We start from the raw sequence: 23,096 nt of genomic DNA on the forward strand, positions 1-23,096 counted from the left end.
CAGACAGCAGCTATGGCAGTCGAAGTATCAAGAGTTTTCATGTTGGGGCTGTGCATGCATATCTGCACCTTCAGTTGCCCAAAGGAAAGGAAACATTTTCTGAGACAACTAGTATCATAATTCTCTAGACAAGTCACACCTGGCTAGTTAAAAAAAATGGTATGTTTGAATTTAAACTATTTATAAATATGCTTTCTACTTCCTACACATACCTGTTCTAAAGAACGGAGTCATGGTAGCTACTGTTGAACCTATGTTGTCAAAGTGAGTCATTTGTAAAAGGGAGGGTAGAGGATAAAGACTTTGGAGGGGGCATTCTCCACTGGGTGATATACTTAAAAATGCAAGGTGGTATTTTGCACAAGCAACAAGATCACAAAACTGATCTTCATGTCTGTCTGTGAGTGTATATCAAATATCTCTAATGGAAGAGTCCTTTAAAATTTAGTAGGGATTAAACCAATAGGAGTGACTCTAAAATCTTCTAGGTTTTCTCAGAAAATGAAATGCTTTCTATAAAATTAGTAAACCAACCAATAGAATTTAGTAGAAAATTATATTCCTGCTATAGAATTGTTCTCTTGAATTCTATGGGTCTTTTTTATGCAAGTGATTTAGCAATAGCTGGAGTTGAGCTCCCCCCACTCCCCATCATACAGTTTAATCTGAATGCACGTTGTTACATTATACCTCCAGTGTCAAAGCATAACAAGTACTTAGCCAATTACTTGTGATATGTTTTCAAAGTCTTTGCATGTGAAAGGAACAATATAAAAACCAAACTACTGTCTTGTTCATGGTTTTGTGCAACACCAACCAGGAATCAAAGAAACCAATTTTTTGCAATGTATCAAGAGTTGCATATAGGACAACATATAACTCCCGAAAGTTTTACTAGTACTTGAATACAGATTCTACAAACACTTACACACAATGCTTAACTTTACAATGTGACTACACAAGACAGTAAAGAATAGAGAGTAGAATGTAGGGGATGTAATACTCATTTTAATCATCTGGACAATTTTGTACTTGAATTGTTTTTGGAATTACTTATACTAAGCAGGTTTTTTCCCCCCGCTCCTTTTTTGATTTTGCTAGTTTTGATGATTCATGTGGTTCAGAGGGTTTATAGTTTAAAATACTGGTCACTTTGGAGACATATCTACTGTCTTGATTTTTATCTTAGTATTTTATATTAACACCCTGGCCCCGCCCCTTCTCTGAGGCCCTGCCCTGTTCACTCCATCCCCCTTCCCTCCATCGCTCACTCTTCCCCACCCTCACTTGCTCGCTCATTTTCACCGGGCTGGGGAGGGTCCCTTTTCGACCTGGTGTTCCGGTTGAAAACTAGACACCTGGCAACCCTATGAAATACAGAAGCAAAAGAAAGGGCCTGGTGATATAAAAGAAAAACATCCAATGGCAGCACGAGTCTCACTCATGTTTTAACTTTGGGTTGAAGAGAAGGCTCTGAACAACTTATTTTATTTTTTATTGAAGTACAATAAGAATCAATAGAATGGACTGACTCAAATAATAGATTGTCACACTTAGAAAATTTAAAATATATGTAGATATTGTCCAATAGGTTTTGGGGGGCTTTTTTCCAGGCTAATGTGCCTCTACCCTTTACTGGAAGTACCAGCTTTAAGCAGGACAGTATGTTACTAGTAATGTACCTGGTGCTGGAAAAAATAAATATTTGAAAGTAAAAAAATAGGAAGTCAATTTTTGGGTCAGATCCTCCAATTCCTATTTGCACTGAGTAGTTCTTTAGTTACATTGAGTTCTACTTTTCTCCATGTATCATCCTATAAAAGAAAATGGAGCAAAGTGTTAGTAAAAGTGGCAAAATTATGCCCTTTAGGAGCATGTCCAATGTACATGGAGCTGCACAAATATAGAGGGAGACATAGTCCCTGCAGGGCCGGATTTAGGGGATTGGTGGGGAGTTGCCAGTCAGTCAGTGAAATATAAGAACAAAGTGAAGTGAGCGCCCAGCTGCTGTTTTATTGTGTAATTATGAAAGTGTACTTGTGTTTTAAGATTTGAAGTGTAAGTAGCATCTAATAAAGGACATAGAGGAAACAATTTGTTTATTTGTTTATATTTGGCATGAATAAATACAGATTTACAGATCCTAGCATGCAAATTTATCATCTTATATGACAGGGATAGATCATGCATTCAAATTGTGCATCAAAGTTGTGAAATAAGCTACAAATGCAATAAAAATAAGGTATTTAAAAGTTGAATAAATGGAAGGGGGTGATGCTAAAGATATCCCTCTTCTGGGGTGCCATTTGGCCTAGGACTGACCCTGGGTCCCTGCCAAAGAGTCTACAATATAGGTCAGTGTGAGAAGGAAGTGCATTCTTTCTGGCTACTCAATCTCTCATCTGTTACACACATTATCGACACTAGCTGATGTTTTTAACAGCCACAGGAAGACCTTTCCACTAGAAACTGCACTTAGAACAAACTCATCAAGAGTCTACTAATCAGCCAAAATAACTTCTGGCCATTGCTGACCTGCTGTAGATTAGAATCCCCAACATAAAAGGGCAAAACCTAGTTATCTCATTAGCACCCCTCTGAGTCCTTCCTTTCTTCAGTATGAGGAGACGACAAAATGGTGAGCAGTAGTAACTCCTAGCAGGGAGACAGTAAGCCTGATATATGCGCCATATATATAATAAATGGGGATGGAAGAATTTAAAGCTGATTCAAAGTTAAAGTTTAGGCTGCAAAATGCAAAGAAACATACATTACATGAAACATGGAATGAAACATAAAATCTCAGAAATGTAGGCCTGGAAGGGACTTCAGTAGGTCATATAGTCCAGTCCCCTGCACTAAGTCAGGACTAAGTATTATTTAGGCCATTCCTGACAGGTGTTTGTCTAACTTGTTCTTACAAAACTCCAGTGATGGAGATTCCACAATCTCCCTAGACAATTTGTTCCACTGCTTAACTACCCTTACAATTAGAAAGGTTTTCCTAATGTCTAACCTAAATCTCCCTGGCTGCAATTGAAGCCTATTACTTCTTGTCCCATCCTCAGTAGCTAAGGAGAACAATTTATCACCCAGCTCTTTATAAAAATCTTTTATATACATGAAGACTTATCCTGTATCCTCTCAGCCTTCTCTTCTTATCGACTAAACAAACCTATTTTTTCACTCTTTCCTCGTGGGTCATGTTTTCTAGACCTTTAATCATTTTTGTTGCTCTCTTCTGGACTTTCTCCAGTTTGTTCACATCTTTCCCAGAGTGTAGTGCCCAGAACTGGATACAGTACTCTAGTTGATGCCTTATCAGTGCGTAACAGAGGAGAAGAATTACTTCCCATGTCTTGCTTAAAACACTCCTGCTAATACATCCCAGAAATCCTCCTCCTCCATGTACTTCAAGGATGTGTCATTCATTAGAAAATACCTAAAATGCCTATATTTACCACATGATTAAATAAAATTGCTTATGCAATGCTGTTGGAGAAAACTGCTATTTCAGATATTGATATATTCTGTTTTCCCCTATAATTAGTATTCTTCTGGTCACTGTGGTTTTTATTTGCTTATTTCAGCAAAAATACAAGCTTTCTCCCTAAAAAAAATAAAACAAACACCCCAAAACCCAAAAAACATAACACCTCTCTTTCCTGTCCATTTCAGTTTATAATTTCCTTTTTAGGGTAACTTGGGATAAATGATACTTGTATATAAATATCTAAAAAAATATCCATGGCTGCAGTTATAGACTTGAAACTTCATTCATTAACCTAACAAAACAACAGGATAAATATATGGATACAATTGCAGTGTGTGTTGATCCCTAATAGCAATATGAATTGACTTAATATTTGCATTTTTGTAATAATAGACTGTTTTAGGATTTTCTATAGATCTCATCAACACTGCATATAAGCACTTAATCAAACATAAAAAATAATAATAAACTGCAAGGCTTAGGAAATACTGCAAAAGTTGTTTGTATTAGATCTGATGGTCCCTTCTGGCCTTAAACTCTATAAATCTGACGTAATTTTTACTTATATAAAAAAAAAATATAATAAGGAAAAATAACCTAATTCAGACTACCACCATGTGCTGTATCCGAGAAAGAAAAGGCAATACCTACATAAGTGTAAATGTTTTGCCTCATATTTGTTAAACTTTCCATGGTTCATTACTGCAATATCAAGAATGGTCAGCAGGTGGAAGCAAATAACTTTGCAAAATCTAGTTAAACTTTCTGATAGAAAACCAGATTTTTCATTGGACTAACTTCTGTTGGCGAGATCAAGATGCTTTGGAGCTTGAAGTTGAGCCAATAAAAGATATTTCCTCACCCACTTTGTCTCTCTAATATCCTGGGACTGACACGGCTACAACAATGCATACAGATTTTTTGTGTCTTCCATACATATAAAACTTTTCAGCATCCTTTTAGCAAAAGCCCAATTTACTGGGTGTTTTTCCCTTGATAAAATAAATTGACTCGACATTTCAATGTAAATAATGCAAATTTTAAAAATTATTTTAAGATTTGAATTAAAAAATGATAAATGGCAATAGATTCATATTATTGAAATGCACACAAAGATAGCACAATAGTAGATAAAAAGTATGTAGTTATGTAATATGTGAAAAAGACAATCCAGTTTTATTTGATTGACTTTCTAAAGATACCTCTGAAGATCATAACTGTTGTAGTATAAGACGGGACAAGAGATGATCTCTCATAACAAAGGCCCAAACCATTTCAGACAAATTAGGCCAAAACCAACAACTTAATTTCCATCCAGAAACTGACAGTCATAGCAGTTCTATTTATTATTTCTATCTCTAATATAAAAATGGAGCTCCCTCACACTTTAGCTGCCTATGCCATGATTTAAAACAGTTATCTAATCAGCATCTGAACCCACCATCTGATCCACAGCAATTCTCAACCAAGCACTTAGCACAACCCCAACAAAAATCCCCTCCACTACCACTCAATAAAATAAAATAAAATAAAATCCTCAGTAAGCCATTCACTCATCTGAAGCCCAAACAAATAGCTGCCCCCTAAAGGGTAACAAAAACTGGGGCTATTTTGGACCGTATAGTAAATACATTCCAAATCTAAGGACACCTCACTGAAGATCCACTACCACCTGTCATCTTCTCTTTATCTCCAGGGGACTTCATTGTTCAAAGGTGTCTGCTGATCAAGAGTGTGCTAATCTGGCATGGAGAGGTGGTCCCTCAGCTAGCCAGGACCACTTTCTGTATAAAGTACTATTTAACAAGTGGAGACACCCATTCTGTGCTAGCCGATGCTTCCAAAAGGTTTTACAGACAGTGTACTCCCATCAGAATAGTATATTCTCAAGGTGAAGAGAGCATAGATAATGGATTGTAAACCCACATCGGAAAGAAGCAGCTATGCCCTTTTTGCCAAGCACAGACGACATTACACTGTTTTACCAGAATCCAGGGCCACACAACAGAAAATGTCCCCCCAGAAGGCTGTCAGTTTGAGAGCTTTTTCCAATCACAGCTGTGATATCAAGAGGTGAGAGTCAGTCTCTCAAGTTGCCAGGTCATAAACCATTTGGGACTTTTTATAGGATAAACTTAAACTTTGTTTGAAACTCATAGACAACTAGCACAGATCATGGTGCATTGGCATAACATATTCTGCACGAAGTACTGTTTAATAAGCGTGCTGATATACGCTGCACTAATTCCAACTTCTGGACATACCCCTACATGGAGCACATTATTACACTAATAGGATTGAGGTAACAAAGGCATGGATAACTGCATCAAGGTCCATATCTGAAAGACTCTTCTCACTAGGTGCAGATCGAAAAAATGTTGTTGCTACAGCTGCTGCTGCAGCATCCAAAGTAGTACAAAGCCTAACGAGAGCCTCAAATTTCAAACCTGTGTAACAAAGAGAAGCTGTACTCCCTCTTCAGTCAGAAGCTCTGATTGCTTTCCCCATCTACCAATAGTATATTTTCCCCCTGAATTATGGTGCAACCAGTTATCGCTCTTCTACACCCCAATAATCAGTCAGCATTGTGCCGGGTCATTCAACAATATCAGCCAGGTTGCACAAAAGGGATATTTACACTCTATGCTACCAGTATAATGAGGACATTGCAACCCCATATCTCCTTTCCCAAACCCTCCCAATGGCCTCACATACTAGTCAAATAGGAGGGGTGACAAATTAAAGGCAGATGGGTAATCTACACTCTCAGACCTTTCACTAATAAAATAGTTAAGACAATCAAACAGTCTGTCCACCCCTGCTAAGAGCCACAGATAGATCCAAAACAAATGGCATTAGCAGATTATCTTCTCCTACTTCTAGAAGTAGATCAGTGTCTAATGCCACCAGCACAGTTTATCTTCTATAATCTGAATGACTGTGTTCAATGAAAACTGAGGACTTCAAATTCCACGTATATATTCTTAGTAGCAGCACGGAGATACCAAGATAATGCATGCCTTAGAGGAGAGATACCGCCAGAATTTCTACTCCAAAAGTTTCCTGACTACCTCTCCCTCTCCCCACTGCTCCCCCACCCCAAAAATATTTAGCCTCAGCAAGACTGTTGAAGTGTCAAGAGAAATTTCCTTGAGCACTGGCACCAGCTGGCACCTTCCTGCAAAAAGGCAGCAATGGCAATCTCAACCAACAACAGAGCCAGTGTAAACTAGAATGCAGAATTAAGATGAATGTTCAGCTTTTACAATGCATTTCCTGTCTCTCTGTGTGTTTGATGCACACTTATTTCTGCATTCACAAGTTTTTTTCAGGGAATATGAGTGACTAGATTGTGGCATAATACATATTTTTTCTGTGTCTTACTTTTACCAACCTGAGTTTTTATCTGCTAGATGTGCATTTTTTAAAAAGCAGAACACTAGAGAATCACAACATATACAATGTAACACATAGGGCAGAGACCTTTGAAAACAGATGATAAGTTCTGGGATTCTTCTCAAAGTGTTATCTCTGGGCCCTAAGTAGAGTGCTTCATTTTTTATATTAACCTCTGGTTATTAGGTGCCTGATAAATTTAAAGGCCCCACTGACTGCCTCCACTACTGTTCATGTCTTTCCCAAGCAGCAGCTACCTGAAATAGACAAAATTCTCCCCACAGTGTACTGAGTAGCAGCAGTAAACATTACCAGAGTGCTGTGTTAGTTTCATTGTGCTGCTGCTTGGGAGTCAGGAGGAAGAACAGAGACATAGGAGACATCTTCAGACCAAGAAACACAGCACAGCACTGTTGTATTTTTGATTCACATTTAAAAGACTACGGTCATAAAATCTAGAAGCATTTTTTTAAAGGAAAGCTTCATTTTGAAGAAATTAATGGCGTATGATACCAGCTCACCAGGGACAAAGCACATTTCTCAATCCCTTGAAAAGTAGTTTGCAGATTTCTCAGCTGTGAAGCACTTAAGATACATCAGAGCAAGGATCCTTCCTGCACAATCTCCAAAATGCAGAGGAATTTTTCCACTCTCTTCCCACTTTACAAGGCACGCCCTTGCCTCAGGCTCTGTGCACCTTACAAAGTTTTTGCTATGCAGCTAAGTTAGCCAAACATGCATAGTGAATCAAATCTTAGCAGCACACTTTAGATACCTAACTAAAATAGGCTCAGTACATGGTTTTCAAAGGCTAATAACTTGGTTAAATCAAAACCATTTTTTGACAAACACAAATGGCACTGCTCCTCAATGAGGGCTATTATTTCTTTTTTAGCTATAGTTATACTGGTTAATTCAATTTTTAGTCCCCAGCCAGTATAGCTGTGAAGTCCTCAAAAACTTTGCCAGAATTAATTTATAACAGGGAAAAGAATATATATTTTTTACTATCCTATCACTTTAAAAAAGCGAACTTTGTTCTAACTTGCCAAAAAAATTCACCTTTTAGCAGAGACCAATTTCAGAACATATGAGCCTAAAAGGTATAGGTGTCAGAATGTTGAGCTACTGAATATGAGTTTAGAAAAGGAAAAGATATGATCATGCAACCTTGACTTCAGCAGCCGCTCCCACTGCCACTATAATTTAACCAAAGACATAGACATATATATAGAACTCTGACAGGTATGATCCTATCTACCCATTTATCATTCACAATAACTATAATAGAGCAAGTGAATGACAGAGGGCAAACAATGATTAAAATATACAATACACTATTTCTTGACCAAGAGAAAAAGATATGAATTAAAAATATATGTGTAATCCTATTGGTGTATAGACAAAATGTTAGTTAGGTGAACTGAATACCAATAGTTTGTTTACTAATAAGAATTTTTTGCTTCATCGCAGCAAGAACTTAACAGGGACGCTTCCAATTAACTGTTGAATATAATTAACATTATTACACACAAATACTAAAACAAATTATAAGAATCACTGTTTTCAAGTAAATATGTAGAAACACATTCCTCCCCCCCCCTACTTAAATAACCAATGTTTATTTCATGGATACGTCCTCAGTCAACAAGGAGATGAAAAAAAAAATCTGTAACTACTGTGCTTCAGAAAAAGAGTTCCTTCACTGCCAAGGAGCCAGCTTCTGCTTTTATCTACATAAGGGTGCAGAATTCCAAACAAGCTGCCTTAACAGCTGCACATTCATAAAACTTCTATTCCTTTGGAAATTTAAAGCTATGGACAACCTTACATTCTTTACTGAAATGTAAAGTATAAATTAAAAGAACACAAAAATTCCAAATCATTTTAAAAGTGTGCTCCCATTATATTCCACCTGGAAATAAAGAACCCAAGCCATTGCTGTTTTGCTGTGACATGCCAAAAGTTATCAATTGTTACAAAGAACCAATACAACACACATAATAAATTAATCTCTAGTACATTCCAGTGAAACTGTTTGCTAGCACTTTCATACTCACTTAATGGGCTGTGTTTGAAACTTAAACTACAAATTCTCTGATTTAGTAGTCACAAATTTTCTTATTTCCTGTTCAGCCTGAAACAGTGGAGCATTTGGTATTTTTAACCATGTATTTTCCATTAGGCAGAGACATATCTAGAATATGTTCAATGATGTCACAATTAATACAAAAAGCAACCTTTTGATCTTGGAGACCAAAACAAAATGTTATGCAATCATTTATTGGTGCATTTTTCACTTTACGATTTGCATTCAGTACATATATACGGTAGTGTCAGGAAAGCAAAGGAACATAGCTGGTGGATCCGATCCTGAACTATGCTATGTGTTCTCAACTCTCACTGATTGCAGTGGGAAACAAGAGCAGAAAGGAACCTGCAGAATCGGGTCCAATATTAGAAAGCCAACATGATTTGAATGTTAAATTTCACTATCATATTTACATTTTTGATCTGTGAACAAAAGATAAGATGACAAAAACAACAATACCACCTTTGCATGAAATTATGATAAAAACATCCCACTTCTTCTAGAGGAATAATAAAAATACCATTACGTCTTGTCAGAGCTGGAGATACAATCATGATAATGAAAGGATTATAGTGATATTTTCCAATTACATTGTACTGTTTCCCTAAGTTTCCAAAGTTTCCTACTTTTAAAAATGTAAATTCAACTCCACCTCACCCAGAAATCACATCCTGTGGATCAATATTGACTCCCACATGGGTCACGAGTGGGGCTGGGACCTTCTGATCTACTGCACAGGCCTCTGTCACTTGACTTAATGAACTAAATGGTAGCAGTCATAGGCTGTTATCCACCATGTGGATCAGCCACTAAAAGGAGATGAGACACATTTTTGCACCCTATCCCATTTTCTTCCTGCTCTTGCCCCTCTATCAGCCTGTCACATTCATCCTCTACTCCTGTTCCATTCTCCTCTCCCACCCGCCAGAAAACTTTTCCTCATTCACCCTCTGCTCCTGTCACTTCCACTGAACCAAACCTTTTGACTGTTCACATGTCTGCATTTCAATCAGGTTACTTCTTTCTTCTTTTCCAAGCTGCTTGGGCACTAGTATAGAGAGCACTGAGAGCACAGGAAAGACAGCATCCCTGCTCTCATTTCTCAGGCATTACACCACATCATCCTCTGGAAGTGAAGATTAGCAACTGCAGGAAAAAAGGTGATCAGCCCCGGGCTTGGGTATGCTCAGTCACTCTCTCAGTGTGGTACACAGTCAGTGAAGATGGAATGTTCAGATAATTTTGCTGCCAGCCACTAACACACATCTACTGAACATGTGCAAATAAGTACTTTGATTGGGTTATAATTTGGCCAAATTTAAAAAGACTTCCACATAGAAAGCAAAAGGCACCTCTCTGACCCCAGAGCTATTCCCTTGCAAAAAGTTCCTACTCTAAAGCATAGAAGTGACAGTTTCTCAAAGAAACAATTTTAAGAATATTTTAATATTAGCATAACTTGTTTTTGCTGAAACTTTCCAAAAATATTCTGCCTGAGGATGGAAAACATAAGCCCAAATGGTTTTAAAAACTGGTAAAGTTATAAGCAACTGAAAACAAGATCTTATAATGGAAAGTATTAGTCAACCTTAACTTAGGCGTTGTCCCCAGCTCTGCCTCTCAGTATAAAACACACATATTACAAATCCTCTCACTGACCCTAATTATTATTAGTGATATAGCATGAGTGACACAGTCATGTATAGCTAATCAAATTATGTAACCTTTAGAATAATACTCACGCTTTTTCTCCATCAGTATTTTGTTCACCAAAAGGGGCTGAAGACAACCATTTGTTCACATTGTAAAATCATGAAGCAAAGCTAACACCATAATGTCTTCTGCCTCTTCAACCATGCCAGTATTATACTCTCAGTGGGTGAAATACATACTTGACTGGGAGGGCCAGTGCAAGGCTCGATAAACCAGCTCAACATTGTAGCTTCTACACCACAGACATGCCACAGAAGAAGTCTCTGCACTGGCGATTTGGGAGGCAGCAATGGAAGTGGGTCAGGACAAGCTAGGAGGTAGCCAAGGGATCTGTGTTTACATAGACACAGAAACACTAATATGTTGAGCAGACAACAGAGAGAGCTGCAGCTGCAGCTGTTAAAATGTACTGCGTGGAGCAGCACCCTGAAAAAGCTGGGATAGAGTTTGGGAAGGTTGGTTGATTTGCCTTCCCCAAGTCCCCAGCACTTCATCGATATGTAGTCTAATTATTTTGACTTTATACAGATTGCCTTTCACTTAATATATCTTTCAGAGAGGGCAGTGAGTATCTTAAAAATATCTCAAAATACAAGTCATGTACAACACTTTTACACCCAAATTCTGATAGCTGAACAAGAACAAAAAAGTATATGTGTTTTTGGTACATTAAAAGTGTTAGCATAGGATAGTCTTCAACAGTGATATTTAAATTTATTAAGACACTGGGCAGCCTCTCACTGATCTCGGAGTTGGGTTTATTTTGTTCTGGTAGTTGATATTTCAACTTCATCCATATCCTCAACTATACTGATCCCTGGGAAGCAATATTTCCTGTCATTATAACCTTGGTTTTGTGCATTACTTTGTGGCAGAAAATGGAGAGTAGCTCTTCCCGCAAGATTAAGTAACCAACTCTTCATTCCAGAAAAGGAAACCATAATCTATGAGCCTTAAATAATCTTATTTTGGCATGGTAGTCACCCAATATCTTTGCTTCTGCCATCTCAACAGATGCTTAACTAGCCTGTCATTTCCCCCCCATGATTGGACTGTTAAACATTTATTAAAAAACTATACCCAGGAGAAGAGAAACTCATATCATTATCATCAGTGTTTTTACGAACAGAACTTCTTCACTTTCTACCCTGAATAACTATTTCCCTATTTTCCAGTTGGTGTCTGCTGCATGCTGCAATGTTGACCAATTTTAATTATGCAGTGATGTAGATCGAACGCTTATTGTGTCTCGGCTCCTAGTAGGTACCACTATTAGGATGGTTTATTTTATTTCCAATACTGATTCACAAACATATTTTTAACAAAATTTTAATTAGAAGATTTAAATTAAACTATTTTTAATGAAAAAGATGTCAATTAATTCATCCCTGTCTTTCAGGATGTTTATCCATTTTGTGGAACTTTTTATTTTTACTATTACCCTTATTATTATTATAGATGGGGCTGCTAGCTCCATCTATTCAAGTTGAAGACATATCCTATTATTATGGCCCTATCAAATTCACGGCCATGAAAAATGCATCACGGACCCTGAAATCTGGTGTCCCACCCCGAAATCTGGTCTTTTGTGTGCTTTTACACTATACTATATAGATTTCACAGGGGAGACTAGCATTTCTCAAATTGGGGGACCTGACCCCAAAGGGATTTGCAGGGGGTTTGCAAGGTTATTTTAGGGGGGTTGCAGGATTGCCACCCTTACTTCTGTGCTGTCTTCAGAGCTGGGAGGCCAGAAAGTGGTGGCTGTTGGCCAGGTGCCCAGCTCTAAAGGCAGCACCCTGCCAGCAGCAGCACAGAAGTAAGGGTGGCAATACCATAACATGCCATCCTTACTTCTGTGCTGCTGCTGGCGGCGGTTCTGCCTTCAGAGCTCGGCTCGCAGCCAAGAGCCACTGCTCTCCAGCTGCCCAGCTCTGAAGGCAGTGCCATCACCAGCAGTAACGTAGAAGTAAGGGTAGCAGTACTGCAACCCCTCCTACAATAGCCTTGCAACCCCCCCCCAACTCCTTTTTGGGTCAGGACCCCTATAATTACAACACCATGAAATTTCAGATTTAAATAGCTGAAATAATTAAAGTTACAATTTTTAAACTCCTATGACTGTGAAATTGACCAAAAATGGACCATGAATTGGGTAGGGCCCTACCTATTATATTAGGTCATGTTCAGTTGCTTTTAACTTTGCCAAACTTTAACCTTTTGGGCTGACATTTTCCGTGCTGTCTCTTCTATGCTGTCAATGACCTCTCTTCTGGATCTAAACGGAGTAGAGAAGGAAGCTGTCCAATTTGAATGCAGAGGGGCCAAGAGCTGGACTTGCTGTGGGTGCTGTCAGGGGAAGTAGAATGGGATAAGGAGCTTGAGGGCAAGGGAGTGGAAATGGGGTTGTAAAATGGTGGTGGGAGAGAGGGAAACTGGGATTTGGAGTTGGGGAGGAAGGGAGACTGGGACGAAGATGGGGAGGTGGGGCAGAGACCAGGACTAAGAGTTCTGAGGACTAGGACTGTTTTAAGAAGAAGACTCGGATGGGGAGACTGCAACTGTTTGGGCAAGGAGACTGGGAATTGGGGCAGGACTGGGAGCAGGAACTGCGGGCAGGGGTATGAGATTTGTTGGGGAAAGAGACTGGCACTGGGATGAGAAAATTGAGAATTAGAGACTGGAACAGGTTAAGTGAGATGAATGGGACTGGGATGAGAAGTCGGGGTAGAAAAGAGACAGCACTGGAATAAGGACGGTCTAAAAGAAAAGGCATAACAGGTGGATAAGACAAATGTGGAAGGAATGGGGTAACAATTCTTCAATGGTCAATAGTAATGATCACAACTTTCTATCTGCCAAGGAAAGACTGCCTTTCTCTAGCTGCAAAAAATAACAACAAAACCATTTGGTGGTGGGGGTGGGGGTGGGGGGGGGGAGTGCTGTTACTTAGAAGTTTTATACACTGGGCTAATTTCCATAGCTAACATCTTTTCCAGGGTACAGGCTAATTTCCAGGATACATCAGAGTTGAGCAAATAGTATTGTCAACTTCAGAGTTAAATTTAAATTATGTATAAAGCAGAAATTCAAGGCAACTCCATCCTATCAGCACTTGAAGGGCCCTGGAAATATTTTAATTATATTTTAAAGTTCAGCACAATCAACACTAACTTATCAATAGGATGAAAGATGAATATCACGACTCAACTAAAGGCTATGAATTTGACTTTTATTTAAATGTTCCGAGGAGGGGATCAGGGGAAGTCATAGGTTATAAGAGTAAAATGCGTATTTTTTTCCTGCTTTCAACTCTTTGATCTTATGTGCCATATGTTTAAGTTCTGTACTGGCATTTTACCTGATCATAACATTGCTGTGAGCGCCGAGTTAACTGTTGTGATATTTTTAGAAATATAGCCTTAGACCGACAAATGACTTGCTAGTATGAAACAAGAAAAGATATTTCTAATTCACAGTGTACAGCACCAAATTTAGGTCCAAGGCCACATAAACCAAGTTTGATAGAATGAACAGTATCTAAAAGATGGTACTTTATACTCATCAAAATTATTTTAATCTAAAAAATTATAACTCTTTTGATATTAGCACCAAAAATGAGTTGCCATTTATCTGACTTGCAAGAGAAATAGAACAAGCAACCCTCTAGGAGAAGAAATCAGTTTACATGCACATAGACTTCAGTCTAAGCAAGTTGTATGAAAAAAAAAAAAGTTTTTCAAACATCAACATGACACTTATAGGGGTCCAAAGGTGCTTTTAACTGCTGTGGATTGCGGGAAGAGGGAAGGAAGCAAATAAGATACATATTTGGACAGAGATGCTGTAATAAAAGACGTTATAAACAGAATGGCTGAAAAAGAGACAGGAACAAACTTCCTCCTAAATGCTGAACCTGAGAACACATTGCTGATCCTATGCCAATATAGAAGATGACATCCTAGTAATTCAGGTTGCTCACACCTAAACTTCCAAGTAATTTAAGAGTATAACTGAAAGGCTTCCAAGCAGGTGTGCATGGTATTGTTGTTATTATCATCATCATCATCATTTGTATTACTGAAGTGCCAAGGAGCCCTAGTCAGAGACCAGGACAGCATTGTGCTAGGTGCTGTACAAATTTTATCTCAGCACTGTGCCAGCTGACCACAGCTGGGGCCCAAAGAACACAATGTCTCTGGGTGGTGTTGGGTAACTAATTAATTATCAGTAGCACTGTTATTTGTATCCTGGGAGCACCTACAATCCCAATCAGGGTTGGGGCCCACTAGTGGTAGCCACTGTACAAACACTTAACAGTGGAGAGTCCCATGCCCTTAAGAGCTTACATTCTGAAGACTAGACAAACAGATACATAAATCGACTTGCCAAAAGTATAGTACGATTTCTTTCCAGTTTCCCCTTCTCATAACTCCCTTCCCTTGATCAGCTTCACCTTGCTCTGCCCTCCCCACCCACAAAAGAAAACAAGCAGCCTCATTCTGGAAGACACTAAACTAAAGCCAACCAAATCAAACCAAACACACCCTGCCAAAAGAATGCAGTACAATCAACCCCAAAACATTAAAAAAGCATGAGGCAGACCCCCAGAAATCTTGAGACTGGCTTAAAGATCGTAAGATTTTTTTAAAAAAATAACATATTTGGGGTTATTTTAATTTGTGTTCTGGTTGCTCTCTTTAGGGTGCACTCCGGTCACATCTCTATAATATGAAGGCCTCGATCACACTGTTTTCCCCAACCATGAAGGCTATAACTTTTAAAATAAAATGAAAGCTGAGACTTTAATGTGATCATTTGTCTCCAGGAGACAAGACCAAATATCAACAGATTTATGATCAAATCATGAGAGTTGGCATCATTGAATGTGCAAAGTTATCTCTTGGCCGCTTCCCTCCCTGCAGAGGGGATGAATCCAGTGCTCGTATCTACATGGCCCAAGAAAAAGATTTCTTTATGAAAAATAAACAAGGAAATCAATCCACAAAGTACCCTTGGCTAGAACTGGGTTTCAAGTTTGTGTTTAGTATACATTCATTTTGAACAGTTACAAAACTGGTTATGAAAGACTGATTTACTAAATAAAAGTTGGGAGATAATTTACTGTATTTAAAATGTGAACATTAGCTATGTCTAAAGCCCTGAGCCCCTCATCCCTGGCTCCACCCCAGAGCCTGCAACCCCATCCGGAGTCCTCAAGCCCCTGCACCCCAACCCTCTGCCCCAGCCCTGAGCCCCCTCCCACAATCTAAACCCTTCGGATCCACCCCTGCCACATGAATTTTGTTATGTGCATCAATATGGAGGTGATGTGTGACTCATCACCTCCATACTGGTGCACATAACAAAATTCATCCACACATGGGTGGGGAAAATTAGAGGGAACACTGGTAGAGAGGCCCTCCAAGCTGCCTAGCATGGCTGTGTGGGAAGCATCCAATCAGGGCCCAGCAGTGTTCCCAAACTTGTTCCGCCGCTTGTTTAGGGAAAGCCCCTGGCGGGCCGGGCCAGTTTGTTTACCTGCCGCGTCCACAGGTTCGGCCGATCGCGGCTCCCAGTGGCCGCGGTTCGCTGCTCCAGGCCAACGGGAGCTGCTGGAAGTGGCGCGGGCTGAAGGACATACTGGCCGCTGCTACCAACAGCTCCCAATGGCCTGGAGCAGCGAACCGCGGCCACTGAGAGCCGCGATCGGCCGAACCTGCGGACGCGGCAGGCAAACAAACCGGCCCGGCCCAGCCAACCAGGGGCTTTCCCTAAACAAGTGGTGGAACAAGTTTGGGAACCACTGCAGTATAAGAAGAGCTGCAGAGCCAGAGTGAGGGCGGTTCCTCGCTAGAGCTGGAGGAGAGTGGATAGTGCTCCAGGCTGGCTGCTGAAACTCCATGAGGACAAGACCATGAGGTAAGTGTGAAGAATGTGTGGGAGCCACAGGGAAGTGGCCCAGGGAATTAGAGCAGCAACACAGTTCATTTAAAAAGACATTGCGGATGGCTGCTATCTATAGGGTTCCTGGGCTGGGACTGGGAGTAGAGAGAGGCCCCGGATCTGCCCCCTCACCAGCCACTGGGACAGTGGCCGGGACTTTGAGACACCCCAGAAGGGGGACTGAACTGTAGTGTCCCAGCTGAAGAGCTGGGGCCATAAAGGCCCTGAACGGGCGAAGACATTGCTTCCAGGGAAGGAGCCCTGGGGCACTGCTCTATTCTGGAGCAGGGACAAACTGAAAGAGACATTACAGCGGGCACTGAGAGGCCCCTGTTGGACTTTTACCCTGCAAGGGGTTTGTGTTGCTTTTATCTCACAGATAGACTGTGTATGACTTGGCCGGAGGGCTGAGACAGCGAAGACCCACCACAAACAGGTAGAGAGAGTGCAGGCACACGCACTTGGCCAGGGGGGCGCTTGTGAGAGGTGAGTGCAACCCCATTACAGGCTGGAATAAACAAAACTCTAAAAATTATTTATTAACTAAAATAAAATTGAGACTTGTACATGATTTATATCACATATATAGGGCCCTACCAAATCCACAGTCATGGAAAAACATGTCATGGACCATGAAATCTGATCTTCTACTGTGAAATCTGTTCTTTTTGTGATTTTACCCTATACTATACAGATGTCACGTGGGAGACCAGCGTTTCTCAAAAGGGAGTTGCAGGGGGATCACAAGGTTATTTTAGGGGGGTTGCGGTATTGCCACCTTTACTTCTGCACTGCCTTCAGAGCTGGGGGGCCGGAGAGTGGTGGTTGTTTGCCAAGCACCCAGCTCTGAAGCCTGCGCCCAACCAGCAGCAGCACAGAAGTAAGGGTGGCAATACCATACCATGCCATCCTTACTTCTGAGCTGCTGCTGGTGCCTCTGCCTTCAGAGCTGGACTCCTGGCCTGCAGCCGTCGCTCTCCGGCTGCCCAGCTCTGAAGGCCGCACCACCACCACCAGCACAGAAGTAAGGGTAGCAGTACTACACCCCCCACCTAACAATAAGCTTGCAACCCCACCCCACAACTCTTTTTGGGGTCAAGACCCCTACATTTGTAACGCCATGAAATTTCAGATTTAAATAACTGAAATAATGAAATTTATGATTTTTAAAATCCTATGATCGTGAAGTTGACCAAAATGGACTGTGAAATTGGTAGGGCTCTACACATATACATTTACTTTTATAGCTGTTATTGTAGTAATGTTAAAATATTTAAATATGATGGCTCCATGAATTTCAGAAGCTCCTTAGGTAAGCTACAGACACCCTAGAAATAAGATACTAGATGCAGATGCAATTAAAAAATTGGCAGAGGGCTGCAACTTCAATAAGCTGATAGTAAAGAAAGTAAACTGATTAAATCACCCCTCTCCTGAAACTCCACAGGGAACACTTGAAGTTTGAATAATCTCAGAGCTAAGCATTGTAAGGGAAAACTGTGTTCAGTAGCAGAGACAGGCACTTGAGCTATTCAGAAGTGATAGGGCCTGAAAAAATGGAAATAGAGAGCTTCCCACACCCTCCTTGCAGCAACTAAGAGAATGGGGAAAAGGAGTATAGCAGAAACACTTTCTTTACAACATCCCAAAAGCAGAGAGTAGAGGATCAGCCTTCCAAAAGTAAGGAACTCACGCTCTTCTTAATTGTACCTGGGAACCATCCAGCCTACTTTTAGAGTTTCAGCAGAGCTCTCAGGAGTAAAGGATTACTAGATTACCCCTGAATGCCCAAGGCAAACATGCCAGCAGAAATATTTCTCCATGGGTCTTACCATGATTGCTGGGCAGTTCTAAATGGAAGAGACAATTGTGCCCCCTTGGGCTTGGGTTGTTTGTTTCTAACACACCTTCATTAGAGCCCGGTGCAGCTACTGACTCCCCAGATTCCCAAAAGAGATTCTTAAACCTTCACCTGCACCAAGGAAAGGCAAAGATTATTCATCTAATTTACTCCAACAACCACATCCTGCTTCAGGCCCCCCTGGAGACAAAAGGCATAACCAGGATTACAGTTTACTTCTGGGGGAATTCTGCACCACTGCGTGCACATATTTCATGTGCCGTGCATATTTTTATTTATTTATTTTGCAGAAAATCGCATCTGCTGAAAAGTTGCTGCAGTTCTGCCTTTTGCCAAACAGAGGGCACTGTGGTGGTAGAACACAGTCACTCCTGGCCAGCTCCAGCCAGAATAGGGAAGAGAAAGAGCCTGCCTCCTTCACAGGGATATGAGGGGAGGGAGGTGCAGGGACACATGGACAGAGGGGGAAGGGGGTTGGCTGAGTGGAGACACAGAGACACCTGGGGATGGTGGTGCAGGGCCACATGGACATAAGGGGAGGGGACTGGTTGAGGGGGTGCAGGGACACATGGGGATAGGGGAAGGGTGTAGGGCCACATGGGGCAGGAGATGACTGAGTGGTGGCACAGAGACACATGGGGGAGGGGATGCACGGACACATGGAGACAGGGGGAGGGGGAGCAGGGCCAAATGGGGATGGGGTTCAATGTCACATGGGGATGCAGGGACACATGGGACAGTAGCAGATGTGCCTGACTGAATGGGAGAGGCTAGGGCTCAGCCAGGGTCTGCATGGGAGGCACTCCCTAACAATCTCTCCCTGCACCCCTGAAAAAAACCCGTTCCATACTTTTCCAACCCATGTCCAACAACCCTTCAAGTTCATACCCAGACTCTTTCCCAGCAATTACTTCCCTCTTCCTCAGCTCCTCCATTACCCCGACTCCCCTAAGCCTTTGCACTGCTTCTGAGGGGTGTGGGAAATAGAGTTCTGTGTTGCAGTTTAAATGAATTATTACTCAGAGTTCTGTATTAATATGCCTAGTAAGGAATCTTTTTTGTTAAAAAAAAAAAAAAAAAAAAAACATTTCCTGAATCTTTTCTGTTGTCTGTATGGTTACAGACATACTTGCTGACAGGTGTTTTGAAATAAACTACCAAAATAATTGAAACTGGTGTGGTTATAATGAGTTATTTTGACAAAATATGCAGAATTTTAAAATGTGTGCAGAATTTTAAATTTTTTGGTGCAGAATTTCCCCAGGAATAACAGTTGCATTACACAGTTTGTGCATATATGGAATTCATTTGATAGGGGAGTTAACCTAGAAATGGTCCTGTAATTAAAATTACACTCTGTGCTGAAATCACCAACATAACAGAGTTCAGGCAATAACTACATTTTGCCATCTTTCTCAGAAACACACCACTTTGGGCTCTGTATTTCAAGGAGAAGCAATTAAGAAACTTGCAGCATAAGCACTGTCAGCTTGGACCACCACATTAGCAGACACTGTACCTACTACTGCACCTCTAAGCTTTTCAGAATTTGTTTGGCTCATCTTTACAACTACTAGTATACAAATAAACCACTGTACTGTAATGCATCAGCAATAAGGATGTGCCATTTAGGAGTGATTCCATTTATTAAATGACTCTACCATCCCTTCAGCTTTTATTCAATCAAATATCAAAATATGCTCTAGACACTGGAGTGTTTAAAGATATTTCTGACTATTGTAAGCCCTATGATATTAATACTTAGAATAAACACTTTTCTGGTTGCAAAAGCTATTGAATCAAATCTCCACCCTAACTTGTTTCCTTCTGTACATTAGTATTTTACTATGAATCCAATAGCTGTCCTATATTTTTCTTATTGAAAATGTAGAACCACTATTATTTTGCCCCAAATGGCAGCTTCCTAAAATTAATGGCACTTTAAGCCATAGACATTAATGCTTCATTAATACAAAACACAATTTGCGCTCTAATGGCCATAAATATTTAAATTCAGAACTTCATACTCCCAGAGGAGAACAGGCAATCAGATAGAAGTGACAACATCATGCATTCTTAGATCATGATAATGGAGAAATCACAAAATCACTAGAAATACAGTGAAAGCATCATTAAAAAATGGGACATTTACCATCGTCACCAGTTATATTTACTGTAGTGTCTTATTCTGATAAACACAGTAGGTGCCCTGTACTGTGGCACAGTAAATGTGTACACACACACTAGTGCCATATATCTCACTGGTGTCTCTCTTTCCATGTACAGCCATGAACTATTAAATAGGATTCTGGTCTAATTCCACCCTTCCACTTATGAACAAGGTTGAAGAAATTGATACTGAATTGGTATCCATGAAGATTTAGACAAATAGGTTTGCCTCAAACACCAATCCTATTATGATGGACTATTAATTATAACAATGCGAGTAGGCATGAACAACACATTTCTGTGGGGAAAAATGTGCTCAGTCCTGCAGTAGCATAAAAAAAAATTTACTTGTTTCTTATCACATCAGCATAAATGTATGTATAAAAGATACAGTCCAGAATTATATATAAAATATGTCCCAATAGAATTACTTCTCCTTCTTCCTTTCTTACCAGACAGCAACAGCAAAACCCCTTTGAAAAAAAACTCATTTGGTAAATCATGCTGAGGGCTTGTCTATACATGGGGTTATTCAGGAATAACTATTCAGGAGTAGCTTTGAAAGTAGATTAATCTAAACAGCAGTAAGGCACTCCTGTTCACAAACAGGGTTGTTCAGTGATAGCTACTCTGCTTTAAATTCACACCTTACCTTCATCTGAATTAACAGTCAAATGTATACAAGTCCTAGCCCCTCCCCGCCCCCTTAAAATGCTGCTGTATCAATTACCCAGCATTGGGAATCCACTGATTATGAAATATTGGCTAGACTAATTCTGCAACATATTCTGTTCAGTATGGCTCAAATTTGTAAAGATATATAGGTATTGCTGAGCTCAGCTTTAAAATGCCTAATTGATTTAGGAGCCTAAACCTCATTATCAAAAGGGATTTAGGCATTTGAAGCCAAATTGACAGGATTTTGGCTCCTAAGTGTCTAAAGCCCTTTAAAAATGAGGCTTAGCTCCTAACTCAGGGTATGTCTACACTACGAAATTAGGTCAATTTTATAGAAGTCGATTTTTAGAAATCGATTTTATACTGTCAATTGCGTATGTCCACACTAAGCGCTTTAAGTCAGCGGAGTGCGTCCTCACTACCATGGCTAGCATCGACTCACGGAGCGGTGCACTGTGGGTAGCTATCCCACAGTTCCCGCAGTCTCCGATGCTCATTGGAATTCTGGGTTAAGCTCCCAATGCCTGATGGGGCAAAAATATTGTCACGGGTGGTTTTGGGTACATGTCGTCAGTCACTCCTCCCTCCGTGAAAGCAACGGCAGACAATAGTTTTGCGCCTTTTTTCCTGGATTACCCATGCAGACGCCATACCATGGCAAGCATGGAGCCCACTCAGCTCACTGTCACCGCTGCTATTGTGGGCAAGTCTACTGTGGGGGCTGCTGTGATCCAAGTAGCCAATGCAATCATTGACGTTCTGTTATCAAGGTTAGTGACTCTGGGAAATGTGCGGGCCTTTTTAGATTTTAGGTGCATCATATTCCTGTCCTTTGTCACTGGTGAAGGAGTCTTGCAGCCATACATTCCAGTCCGGTCAGCGCTGTAACACCCCATAGCACTTGTGTGGTTGACACATGTAACAGCTCCAGGGCTCTTACTTTTTTGCCTTGGCTGAGGTACCTTGCCCTACCCGGACCTCCACGCATTCGACACAGAAACACCTGCAGCAGCTGGCTTTGCTACACAGCAGAAACCCCTTGCCTTTGCAGCTGACGGACTGCTAACCGTCCTCGTCGGACATGTAGCTTGGCCGGGGGTTCTGGGAATGTCTTCCCTGCCCAGCTCCTAGCAACCTCCAGTGCATGGTGTATGGCTCCACCGCTTCCACTCCAACTCTGCTCTCCTGCAACTCTGCTCTCCTGCTTCCCAGCGACGACCTCGGGGGATCCGTTCTGGTCCTCCTGCATGCTGCTGGCAGCAGATGGTGCAGTAGGACTGCTAACCATCCTCGTCCACTGCTTCCACTGCAACTCTGCTCTCCTGCTCGGGGGATCCGTTCATGAAGCCTGGACAGTAGTAAGGAGCAGTTCAATTATAGGCTGAGCATTTGCAAAATGGTGGTAGAATGTGCCTTTGGACGTTTAAAAGCTTGCTGGCGCTGTTGGTCAGACCTCCGCGCAACCAACATTCCCATTGTTATTACAGCTTGCTATGTACTCCATAATATCTGTGAGAATGAGGAGGAGACGTTTATGGCGGGGTGGGAGGTTGAGGCAAATTGCCTGGCATCAGATTTTGAGCAGCCAGACACCAGGGCGATTAGAAGAGCACAGCAAGGTGCGCTGCGCATCAGAGAGGCTTTGAAAACCAGTTTCATGACTGGCCAGGCTTCGGTGTGACAGTTGTGTGTGTTTCATCTTGATGCAAACCTGCCCCCTTTGTTGATTTTAATTCCCTGTAAGCCAA

Source organism: Emys orbicularis, chromosome 10 (genome assembly GCF_028017835.1).
Source record: "Emys orbicularis isolate rEmyOrb1 chromosome 10, rEmyOrb1.hap1, whole genome shotgun sequence".
Lineage (NCBI taxonomy): Eukaryota > Metazoa > Chordata > Testudines > Emydidae > Emys > Emys orbicularis.